Source organism: Anabrus simplex, chromosome 1 (genome assembly GCF_040414725.1).
Source record: "Anabrus simplex isolate iqAnaSimp1 chromosome 1, ASM4041472v1, whole genome shotgun sequence".
Lineage (NCBI taxonomy): Eukaryota > Metazoa > Arthropoda > Insecta > Orthoptera > Tettigoniidae > Anabrus > Anabrus simplex.
The window spans coordinates 1,193,898,227-1,193,910,401 of record NC_090265.1 but is presented as its reverse complement, the minus strand read 5'-3'; positions in this window follow the sequence as shown (position 1 = coordinate 1,193,910,401).

Below are 12,175 nucleotides of genomic sequence, written 5' to 3'. Positions count from 1 at the left end.
ATTATTTTCCAACTGAAGCCTCTCACGGATATCTCACCATGCTTCTTCTCCTGTATAGGCTCTATATAATCCTATAAGTCTAGTTTTCTCCCTTCTCTTACTTAAAGTTTCCCACCCAAGTTCCTTTAACATTTCTGATACACTACTCTTTCTCCTGAAATCCCCTGTTACAAACATTGCTGCTTTCCTCTGCACACCATCTAGTTCCTTTATTAGGTATTCTTGGTGAGGATCCCAAACACTGTTTGCATATTCCAATAATGGACGAAACATACTTAAGTAACTTTTTTCTTTTAATTCTTTGTTGCATCCTTTAAGTAGCCTCATTATGACATGTAACGATCTGTATGCTTTCCCAATGTCATCAACATGACCAGTGCAAATTACTTTCAAATCTCACACCTAAGTACTTGCCATCTTTTGGGATAACTACCTCATCTAAAGTATATTCAAATTGAGTTTTAAAGCTCCTGTTTGTAAATGTTGTAACAGTTGATTTGCCTCCATTAATCTTCATATTATTTTCTACAACCCATTCTTGGATACTCTCAAGGTCCCTTTGTAATTCTGAACAATCCTCAATGTTATTTATTTCCCTATAAACAATTACGAGGTGTGTTCAAAAAAAGACCGAACTTTGTAAATTGCGTGCAAACCGCAACATTGAGCGAGTTGTGACTGTGGCGGCGCCTAGCGGCAACTTCTGACAACAGACCGCTGCTTTCCGCATTCCATTGCCTGCATTATCAGTTGAGTTAGAGCATCTGAAGTGATTGCGTGTGTCACATGTTCGTCGAATTCTATAATGAAACAGCTTGAGGAACAACGCGTGTGCGTGAAGTTCTGCTTCAAAGTTGGGAAAACGTTTGTGGAAACACTGGAGATGAGACGTGGCTTTACGGTTACGATGTCGAAACCAAAAGGCCATCATCACAGTGGGTGGGGAAAGGTTCTCCTCGACCGAAAAAAGCACGAATGAGTCGTTCAAACATCAAGGTGATGCTGATTGTGTTTTTTGATTGGAAAGGCATTGTCCATCATGACATTTGAGAGATGCTGTGCGCAGGAAGAGGCCTGAACTGTGGGAAAACAAATCCTGGATGTTGCACCATGACAATGCGCCAGCACATGCCTCTCTCTCGGTCCGCAGTTATCTGGCAAAACACCAAATTCCTGTTGTGCCCCATCCACCCTATTCTCCCGACTTGGCTCCAGCAGACTTTTTCTTATTCCCCAAATCGAAAACCACCTTGAAAGGACGTTTCCAAGACATTGAAGAGATCAAGGAGAATGCGACGAGGCAACTTCGCGCCATCAAAGAAAGTGCATTCCAGGAAGCATTCCAAAAGTGGAAGAAACGTTGGCAACACGCTGTTGATAGTGCAGGGGACTATTTTGAACGGGACAGTCTGTGAAATGATGTAAGCTACATAATAAAGTTTTTCTAGCCACAGTTCGGTCTTTTTTTGAACACACCTCGTATATCATCTGCATACAATCTTATTTTTGATGTTATATTTTTCCCTAAATCATTTGTGTATATTAAGAAAAGTAACGGACCGATTATACTACCCTGTGTGATTCCCTTCCAAACTTTCTCTTCCTGTGATATATTATTTCTTACTTTGACTTTCTGAACCCTTGAATTTAGAAATGTTCTTATCCAACATATAACCCTTACGTCCAATCCTGTTCCCTCCAATTTCTTTAATAATATTCCATGTTCCACTCTATCAAAGGCTTTGGAAAGATCTATGACTATGCAATCTAACTGGCCTCCTGAATCCAACTTATGTGATATGTCCTGCTGAAATCCCACCAGTTGTGCCTCACAAGAAAATTTCTTTCTAAATCCATACTGGCTCCTCATGAACCAATTTTTATCATCACATATCCCTCTGATGTACTTTGCTCTTAAACTCTCCAGTATTTTACAAACTATACTGGTCAGGCTGATTGGTCTGTAATTCTCTTGTTTCCTTTTATCACCCTTTCCTTTATAAATTGGTATTGTTATAGATGCCTTCCATTCTTTTGGTATTACACAATTGTTTATGACATAGTCAAAGAGAAATTTTAAATAAGGCATTATGTACCATCCCATTGTCTTTAATACCTCCCCAGTAATTTGATCACTTCCTGCTGCTTTTCCTTGCTGAAGCAGTTCGATTTCTCTGAAAATATCTTCATTTGTGAATGAGAAGCTTCTTGTTTCCCTATGTGTCTCTCCCTCTCTATCTTCTGTTACTGTTTCCAACTCCTGACAATCTTCTACTGAATCTCTGAATTCCCTACTAAAGAGATTTGCTTTCTCAGTATCTGTTGAATAGTGTTCACCCCCTTCTCCCACCATTGTAGGAATTTGGATTCCTTTTCCTTTTTGATTCCTAATGTATGAATACATCTTTTTCCATTTCCCTTTGTGGTCATTACCCTCTTGAAGTATGCCATTCATATATTTCTCTTTTGCTTCCTTTTTCACTCTTTTCAGTTCCCTCATTAGCTGTTTTCTAGTTTCTCTATTCTCCCTACCCTCTTTGATTTTCCTGTTTACTATTCTACATTTTCTTTTTAATTTCCTTATTTCCCTTGTATAATAAACAGGGTCTGAGGTCATTTTACCCTTCTTAACAGGTACAAATCTCTTCTCTCCTTCCCAAATGATTCCTTTAAATTTAGCCCAAAGTGTATCCACATTTCTCCCTTCACTTATCCAACAACTGAATTGTGATTTAACCTTACACTGCATGAATTTATTTACACCCACAACTCTGACATGAAAATATTATTAGAGGGAGATTAGATATGTAACATCACATTGACAACATATTTTTGATGTATTTGATCATACTGGTGGGCAAAAAGGGAAAAATTCAGGAATGTGCAAAAACGCTACATCATGCATTGAAGGCTACTAATGTACAAATGTAACCCAGTATAGTATATGAGCAGAATTATTGTTTATTACTTATAATAACATATAAAACTAATAAATTTATTTTTAAACAATTAAAAGAGATTTATTACATTGAAGGAATTGGAAAATAATAGCTTGCTCAAATGGATAGGTCATATCCGCAGTTCAACTGATGTGATAGCCTTTGAAACAATCTGCATTCTTTCTCAAACGCAGTGCTGCTCGGTCATGGCCATCCATCAACGGCTGCTAATTTCAGATGACCACCAGCCATAAAACATAGATTGCATGGTTGCTGGGTAACATTGATTGGCCATCCATCCATACTTCATATCACAGCCTGCACGGTTGCTAGGTAACATTGTCTGGCCATCCATCCATAATTTACATCACAGCCTGCACGGTTGCTAGGTAACAATGTCTGGCCATGCATCCACACCTTACGTCACGGACTGCACGATTACTAGGTGACATTGTCTAGCCATCCATCCATACCTTACAACACACCCTGCACAGTTGCTATGGTTACACTATTGTCAGGCTACCTTCCATAACGCATATTTTCAGATGTTCCCCAGATATAAGACATTTATGTCAAAAGGAATTACGAATATATTTGATAAAGGTAAACAAATCCATGTTAAGAAAATGCAATATAAATTACAATAAATATTATTATTATGACAAATGTTGCAGCATTAATGAAATAATCATCAATAGAACACTATCAATAAGTACTTCAAGTCATTGCTGCCCGTAACCTTCAAACATGCATCTGAAAATAAATGCCTTAGCTGCATGATGTAGCAAAAACACTACACTCATATTTCATGACTTTTTAGTAACAAATATTGTAAATTAAACATTATTAGACATTTATGCTAAAAGATAAGGATATTGTGGATAGTGCAGTATTTTTGTTAAACTTCAATCGTCAGCGAATCACCTAGAATTATATTTCAATGCTACCCATGCATGTACAGCCGCCATGACACATGTCCAACTGCCACAGGCTAAGATAATATAGCACATAGATGGAGAAAATCATTGCCCTTAGCCCCCTGTAGTATAATTTCTGGAAGTACAGATTTCAAAGATATTATGTACATAGCTAGGTTTGCCATCTTTTAGCATATTACTGGACTAAAAGAAGAAGAATATTATGTAGCGAAAACGCTACACTATGCAGTGTAGGGTTAAGGTAAGTCCCAAATTCATCAACTTTAGTTTTTCTGCATAATTTCTTGTCTTGTGTGACCCTCTTATTAAGCATTTTTGGTACAAGTCCTACATCCATTATTACAGCCCTATGGTCACCTATTCCTTCAATTACCTCAGTTTTATCAACAATTTCCCATCGTTTAACCAAGAATACATCTAGCAAGTTGTTGAGATGAGTCGGTTCTTGTACTACTTGTGTAAATCCGCCCTCCCATATTATTTGCCAGTTTCTGTTCATGGGCTTCACTTGCAGCTCCATTCCATTCAACTTCAGGCAAGTTTAGATCTCCTCCAATTATTACCATATCATTATTATTGTTTTTATGAGTATAATCTATTATTTTCTCAAATATTTCCATGTCTCTTTCCTCTCTTCCAGGCCTATATGTTCCTATAATTCCCATCTCCTTCATATTATCACAAACTAATTTTATCCCTAATATTTCATCCCGTTCATCGGTAAACCATTCATGTGAACAATAAGTTTCCTTCACCAGAATAAACACCCCCCACCCCCACCCTTTTTATCTCCTCGGTCTCTACGATAGACTGTATACCCTTCTGGAAATACTTCTCTATTACCCACCCCTTCTCTCAACCATGATTCTACTCCTATCACCACATCAGTCTCATAAGATTCCATCAATGTACTGAATTTTATTTGTTTATTTACTACACTCTGACAGTTTACCAAGAGCAATCTCAGACCCCCTTCCTCCCCAAAACTTGACTGTTGTAATTGGGTAACATTTGACTTATGAGTTGAGAACGTCCCTGGAACGCAGATCTTTGTACATAGATCTTGATTTAAGGATCTGGGTTTTCTGGCAAGTTTCCCTGTATATGCCAATTTAGTGGTATGGGTTTTCTTAAGTGCATATTAGTTTGCAAATCTCTGTTGATAATTGTAGCAATTTGTCTACAGAGAGTTGCTTTTCCATTACCATTCAGATGTAACCCATGCCTAGTGAACATTTGCCTGCCAAGACCTAAAGTATCTACTACATAGACATTTCTAAAACTCTTACTTAATCTCTTGATTTTTATATTTACATCATGTACAGCTTTGTTCACACACGAGTCTTCTATAAGGTCATACCTGGGTGGCACATTAACTACAATTACTTTTGAATCAGGTAGTTTCGAAATCTTACCTCTGAGGGTCGTAATTAGTTCCTCACCTTCATTTGCAGCAATGTCATTTGTACCACTCACAATCACCACGTAGTTGTCCTTCTCTAACACAGAATCACAACTTGAAAGGACATCTTCAGTTTTGGCACCTGGTTTTATTAGTCCTAAAACCTCAGTTTCTGGATTATGCAGCTCATCCTTGATGCCTTCTGCCATACCCCGCCCTTGACTGTCTGCGTAGAGATGAATGTTTGGTGATCTTGACTTCCGATTGGTTTTCTTCTTCTGTAGGTTACCTCCACTGGATTTAAAATTATTCGGAAAACTTGATGTGTCTTCTTCTGGAACTTGTTGCAATGACTGAAATCTATTTTAGCACTGCAAAGAGTTTTTTCCCGGTTTTAAGTTGTACGTAGTTTCTTCCATATGTTTAACATTAGGCCTAAAATGGCTGCGCGTCACTTCCGTCCACGGCGATCTTTCTTCTCCACTGTCTTCTTTATCTTCCAGTTTCTTTATTCTGTCCTTTAAGCTTTCATTTTCAAGTTTCAGAGCACATAAGTCTTCTTGTAGCACTCCTAAAATCTTAAGCATAGATTCGTAAGGCTCTCTTTCTTGTTGTTCTACCTCACTATCAGTTTGTGTACACTCGGGACACAGCCACACACTTTCTTCAATATCAGACCTATTTACAATATTTGCACAACGAAAATGGTACCATTCATCACACTTATGACACAGAATCCCATTTTTAACTACTCTTCTGCATTTGCCACATTTTTCACTGTATCTTACACCATTATCCACCACGGATATCACAGACTCACACACAGTAGTCGCCATCTTGAATCAAAAAAAGATCCATGTGTATAATAACAGTTCTCTTCTTGGTTTGAAAAGGCTTGGAAAAGCAGGAAACTCCACCTAATGGTTTCCCAGTTTCTCTCTGTTTTGCTAACACATGATCTGCATAGAATCCTGTCAGAATCACATAAACTGTTGAGAAGGTCTTTGTCAAGATTAAAATGTCCTGTCTGCTAAGAGACTCGTCTGATATTACACTTAAAGAATTTTTCAAATCTTCCATGTCCCACAAGATAGAAGCCTTCAGTGGCACACGCCTAATTGCTGATTTCTTCGAAAAAGATATTGTCTCGCTATGATGCTTTTCGGCCAGAATTAGTGTTGTTCTACTATTCCCTTTGATTCAAAGGGGATTCCCACTCTGAGTGCTTTATTTTCCTGTGCTGTACTCAGCTCATCACATTATGTTTTTCTTCTAACACCATTTGCTTCCAGGTGAGCGATCAAGATTTCCTTCTCAACTGAATGGTATAGATGCCTTTTATAGAACCAGGCCCTTTGATCCCCGGCTCAGTCTGCCCTCCCCAGGTGCCCTTGTCCCCATTGTAATGGACTCACCATGTCCGCCAATTAACGTTGGCACTTTCTTCGCATTGCCTCATGTTGAACACCAGCGGCGATCAACACCTTCCTTCTTCGCTTCGCCGGACGTCAAGAGTCTGCTAACATCATTGCTATCAGCTTTGCCTCACGCCTCGAATGTTCCAGTATCTTAGATTTCGTTCTGTACTGTGTGTGACATAACCTCCCCTCATGCCCCTCCCCTCTCCGACTTGGCAATATATACTGCCTCATACGACCTCCTTTTGGGAATATATTTTGACTGTTGGGGAGAGAGACACTGGGAGAAGATCGTCTTTGTGATGTTTCTATAAATTTCTAATCAAGTTCAGGACTTCTCCATACCAGCATGCACCATAAGGTAGTGCAACTTGAACTTATATTTTAACATTCTGATGTCTAAGGTTATCAAGTGTTTGAACTCGATGTTGAAATCGATATGGCAAGTAATGGATTTTAATTCATTTAAATTATGTTCTTTCAATGTTGTGGTTTTTGAGAAACCGGACATAATTTTAGTCAGTATTTCATAACTCTTGTACTTCAATGCTGTTTGTATAAATTTACTGTGAAAATGGGTTGTTTCATTAAAGCTTGTAGACTGGTCATTCTTCTTATTTGTTTTTCAGTTATTCTCTTAATCAGACTTTGTCTGCTCACTGTTTTCTAATTGGCCTATGCCGTCGAATTGGATTCATAAATTTAATTTGAGAATACTCTAGAGTCTCTTGTCATTTTAACCTACCAGTGTCCTATTCAATTGTTCATCTGCATTTCCTTAAAATATTGTCTTCTCTGTCTTTGTTCAAACTTGGTCGGGAAAGATCATTTCTATGTATTTCAATCTGTACTTAACAAAATCTCACTCAGACAATATGTAACCAATGGAATACTGTCACGCTTTATCAGTAATTTTGTAAAAGGTTTCCTATCGTTTGCCATGATCAGAAATGTAACATTGTATACTTTTGCTTGTGTCTCAATACATCTGTTTGCTAGACTAATTTTCTTTGATATTGTCGGAAACCCTCCGATTTCCTTAGATTTCCTATCTGTACCATCCATGGTTCTCCTCTAGTTGCCCAGTGTTTGGTTGTTGTTTTATTATGCTTCCACTGCGAGCCCACTCCGCTATTAATAGTCTCTGGGAGCTCTTTTCTTATTACTTTTTCATTAATCTGTGACCGATAATGCCACACCATGAGTATTTTTCTTGGGGGCGCCTCATTCTTTGAACTTCCCAGTTGCTTTGTTTTCCATTACTTTCCTCGTCATGTCTGTCTTCGATGTTCCTGCTAATGGTACTGGATATCAGATTTCTGTTCCCAATCTCTGCCTTGTTGGCTGTCTGAACAGTGACCTCTAGTGTTGGTTGGCACAGATCCATGGTGGTACTTACGGGACTTCTCTTGATGAGTGTACATTTTTAGGAAGTTGTGAAATCACTAGTGAGACTTTTTATGTCCTGAAAAAATTTTGACTTCTTGAAATTCCCCCCTATTTATACCTCTAAGATATTTATTGTAGCAAAAAATAAGGGCTCTATATAGAGTGAAAGATGATTATCACAAGGAACATTTTACATCCTCCTCAAATCTTCAGAGACTAAGCCAGCATAAGAGAGGATAATGAAATATAATTTATTCCATATATGATAGATGTGTTATTATGAAAATTGCAGAGATAAATATTAGAAAATGCAGGGAATAAGAAATTGAGGAAAGGGAAAGTGGTTGGTAAAATAAAATTGCCATTGAAAAGCATTAGCTAGTAGGTGTAGTCAAATGTTTTATGCACTTCTCATTCAAATATTATTGTTTTATTGATAATGTTTTTCTTCTGTTAATCAATTTACTTTCACATTTTACTTACTTGTTACCTGCTATGTATATTTTATTTTGTCCCAATTCCTAATTTTTTTGTGTGTTGATAAATTCAAAAATTTTCGTGAGAAAGTTAAACCTCAGTTTCTTTGTGATGTAGAGTACTATTAGTACTTCAGATTTAATGCTAGTGTGCAAGTGGCTGTACAGTTTGGGTCATGTAGCTGTCAGCTTGCATTGGGGAGATAGTGGGTTCAAGCCCCACTGTCAGCAGCCCTGAAGATGGTTTTCCATGGTTTTGATTATCATAAAATCTATCTGTGTCAGTGAGGGATAAAGCAAGTTGTACAAATATTTAACGTTATGACATTGATATCCTGCAGAGAACAGGACTGTGTATGAAGCTATGCCCGTTTAAAAAAATTCAATAAATGGTAGTAAAAGGACTACAGCATTTGTTTGTAAGAGATTTTTGAACTGGTGGTCTTTTATGTTTCTTCACCAAGTGATTTATATTGTAAAATGCTTATGAACTGAAGTCCTCTCTCTCTTTTTCTTCTAAACAACTACAAACCAAATAGCTGTCATTGAGGAAAGAATAAGAAAGAAATATTAATGCAAGATTTTAACAACCGACAATTGCAAATCTGTAGTAGTAGTAATAATAATAATAATAATAATAATAATAATAATAATAATAATAATAATAATAATAATAATAGCTTTACGTCCCACTAACAACTTTTATGATTTTAGGAGATGCCAAGGTGCCAGAATTTAGTCCCACATGAGTTCTTTTACGTGCCAGTAAATCGACCAACATGAGGCTGATGTATGAGAGCACTTTCAAATACTGATGGCTTGAGCCAGGATCAAACCTGGCAAGTTAGGGTCAGAAGGCCAGCGCCTCAACCATCCGAGCCACTCAGCCCAACACAGGCAGATGCAGTTGATCTAAAGGAAATAACTTACCTGGTAATGATGCGTCCAGCTGCCACTTTCCATTGGCGGCCCAAATTGAAATGTTGCCTGAATATGCATTGTGTACTTACCACACTATCATTATTATTCTTGAAAGTTTCAACAGCGAAAGCACAATGCTCAGTAAACCACCTCTGCATGGTGACCATACAAACAACAGCTTGCCGTATCATATGTTGCTCTTTGACATGCTATGTTCATGTACTACGTGAGTCGAGATATTCATTATGATTATAACCATTTGCAAAGCCAGTTTTTGGAAAAATGATCCTTTATGCGTCGTTTGTCACAAACTTAATGTTAATGAAATGTCTTTCCTGAGTGACATTCCCACCCAGAAATATAACTAGCAAACCTGCCTTCACGCGATGCTTGTGGTGTGTGAAATTTCTATGTTTCAAATGTTTCTATGATCAGTATCATCCAAGGGAATGCACTGTATCTTCCTGAAGTGTTAATATAAGAATGAACCTACAAAATATTGTAATCCCTGAAAAATAACATATACATGTAATAAATACATAACATTTATTGTGAAACCCAGTTGTAATTTTACAATCAACATAATGCCCTTGTATCCTCTAACTTGATAAGAAACATTTGTGTAGTAATGGCCAATGGTCATAAGTAGATAAAAAAATTGTCAGGTGATAGCCACTGCACCACCACGTCAGTAGAACTTGCTGTTGATAAACTTAACCATAATAGGTTTTTGTATTTGATCTTGTACTGACTTGTCTGAAGCTATAAAAAACCATTTAAAATAGGATGTGGTTGGTCCACCTTATCAGTACACTTTTATAATTGAAAATTATTTATTCATACATGTTTCAAGAACATGGACCAAGAACAGAGTATTTTAAATGGTTTTTGATAGCTTCAGTAAAACATGCTACGCTCTAAAAGGTACATAAAGCACGTTGGAAACTTCAACCGCCATTTTCTCGGAAATGGTGTAGAGTCTCCGGATAAACCGAAACATGCGTTCGCTAATTTTGAATCATCTTTCGCTGAGCGAATTTTTGGGAAACCGGATTGTTACACCTGGCAGGTTCCCCTCATAAGCTGAGAATGTAGCAGACACTAGAAATAATTTTTATGTGATATAAAGTGTAACTATACCAAAGTAGATTCTTCACTTTGCTCTAAATGAAGAGCAGTTTTGTCGGTTCCATTTAGCACTTTGTTTTCTATTTCTCTAGTAATGATTCTTTTCAAACATTTTTGTATCAACATTTTGTGGGGATCTGCCTTTAACTCTGTCTGATCTCCTCCATTTCTAAAAGGTGGGATTTTCAGTTGTGAACAGTCTGTATATATTTCAGGAATTATTTTGAGAATGAGCAGTCTTCAGAATTTACAAAGCAGCATAAACCTGCTTATGTAGACAGAATTTTTAAAAGTAATGTTTCTCCCTGTTTTTTAATCAACAACAGGATGTATACTATAATGTCAAATGAGAGAACTCTATTGTGAATAGTAGGCTATTGTCTACATATTATATTATTACATGTAAATATATTTCCATTGCCCTCTTGACAGGTTTGAGTTTTATAGTAGAGACAGTATGAACATATTTAGTAAATCGGCCTATTACTAAGTCTGAGAGTCTGTATTTTACATTTTTATTTCTCTATGTTGCACTAATTTAACTTACAAATAGATTGAAAAGATGTATAAAGAGGGAAGAACTTTTTTTTTCTGTCATGTTTTGATGATAATTCAGAGCATTGTTTTAGTTTTTTGAACTAATGCTAGATAAATGTAAAACTTTTATATTTTGCTCTAGTGTTATAAGTGATTAGAATGGATTAATAAGAATGGTTGTTCTCCTTTTATATCACAGAAAGTAATTTTTAAGATAGCCTATTTATGGGTGACACTTTAAATAAGGCTGTCTTTTCACTGCACAAGAAACCATTTTCAATACAGATTAGAAGAATAAAGAGAAATTTTAAATTTATTGCTCAGTACCTATATAGTTTAGACCCTGTTGAAATGTACATGGTAAGCAATATTACTCTAGTACAGTTTGTTATAAAACGCTTTGAAATTATCATATAACCTGGCGTTGTGTACATACACACAAAAATACAGGATCAATGTTTATTACAAGATGAGAAGTAATTAAATATTGTAGAAGAGGTGCTTTGTAAACTTGAGTATAATTATACCCATCAATATTATTTATTTGTAACACCAAGGCTACTAATGAATTACATCCTTGATTGAATTATAGTTGCCTTTATAGAAAAACAGTTGTCGAGCCTAATGTACACAAAGATCATACCTAGTAGATTGGCACTTCTAGTTTTATGCAGCTGGAATAAACAGAACTTGCCTATGAAAATAGGAAATATAATTTCTTTTATTAAGATGTTTATGTTCCTAAATGTTCTTGGTTAAGATTGCAGTGGAAAAAGAAGTTGGAGGAATTCTTCTTTATAAATGATGACCAAATTGAGAGAGAAGTATGTAATATTCTCATCATCCGGCTGCATAACTCTACAAAAAAAAGTTAAACTCTGTGTACAGCAGGCTTTACTGGATAGAATTTTAATCTCTCAAGTGTGAAGAGGCTATAGCTTTAATTTACTTTGTTAATTATACATATTTATCAATGTTACTGTGTGCTGTTTGGCATTACATTTCCAAGAGGGACAATTAGAATCTT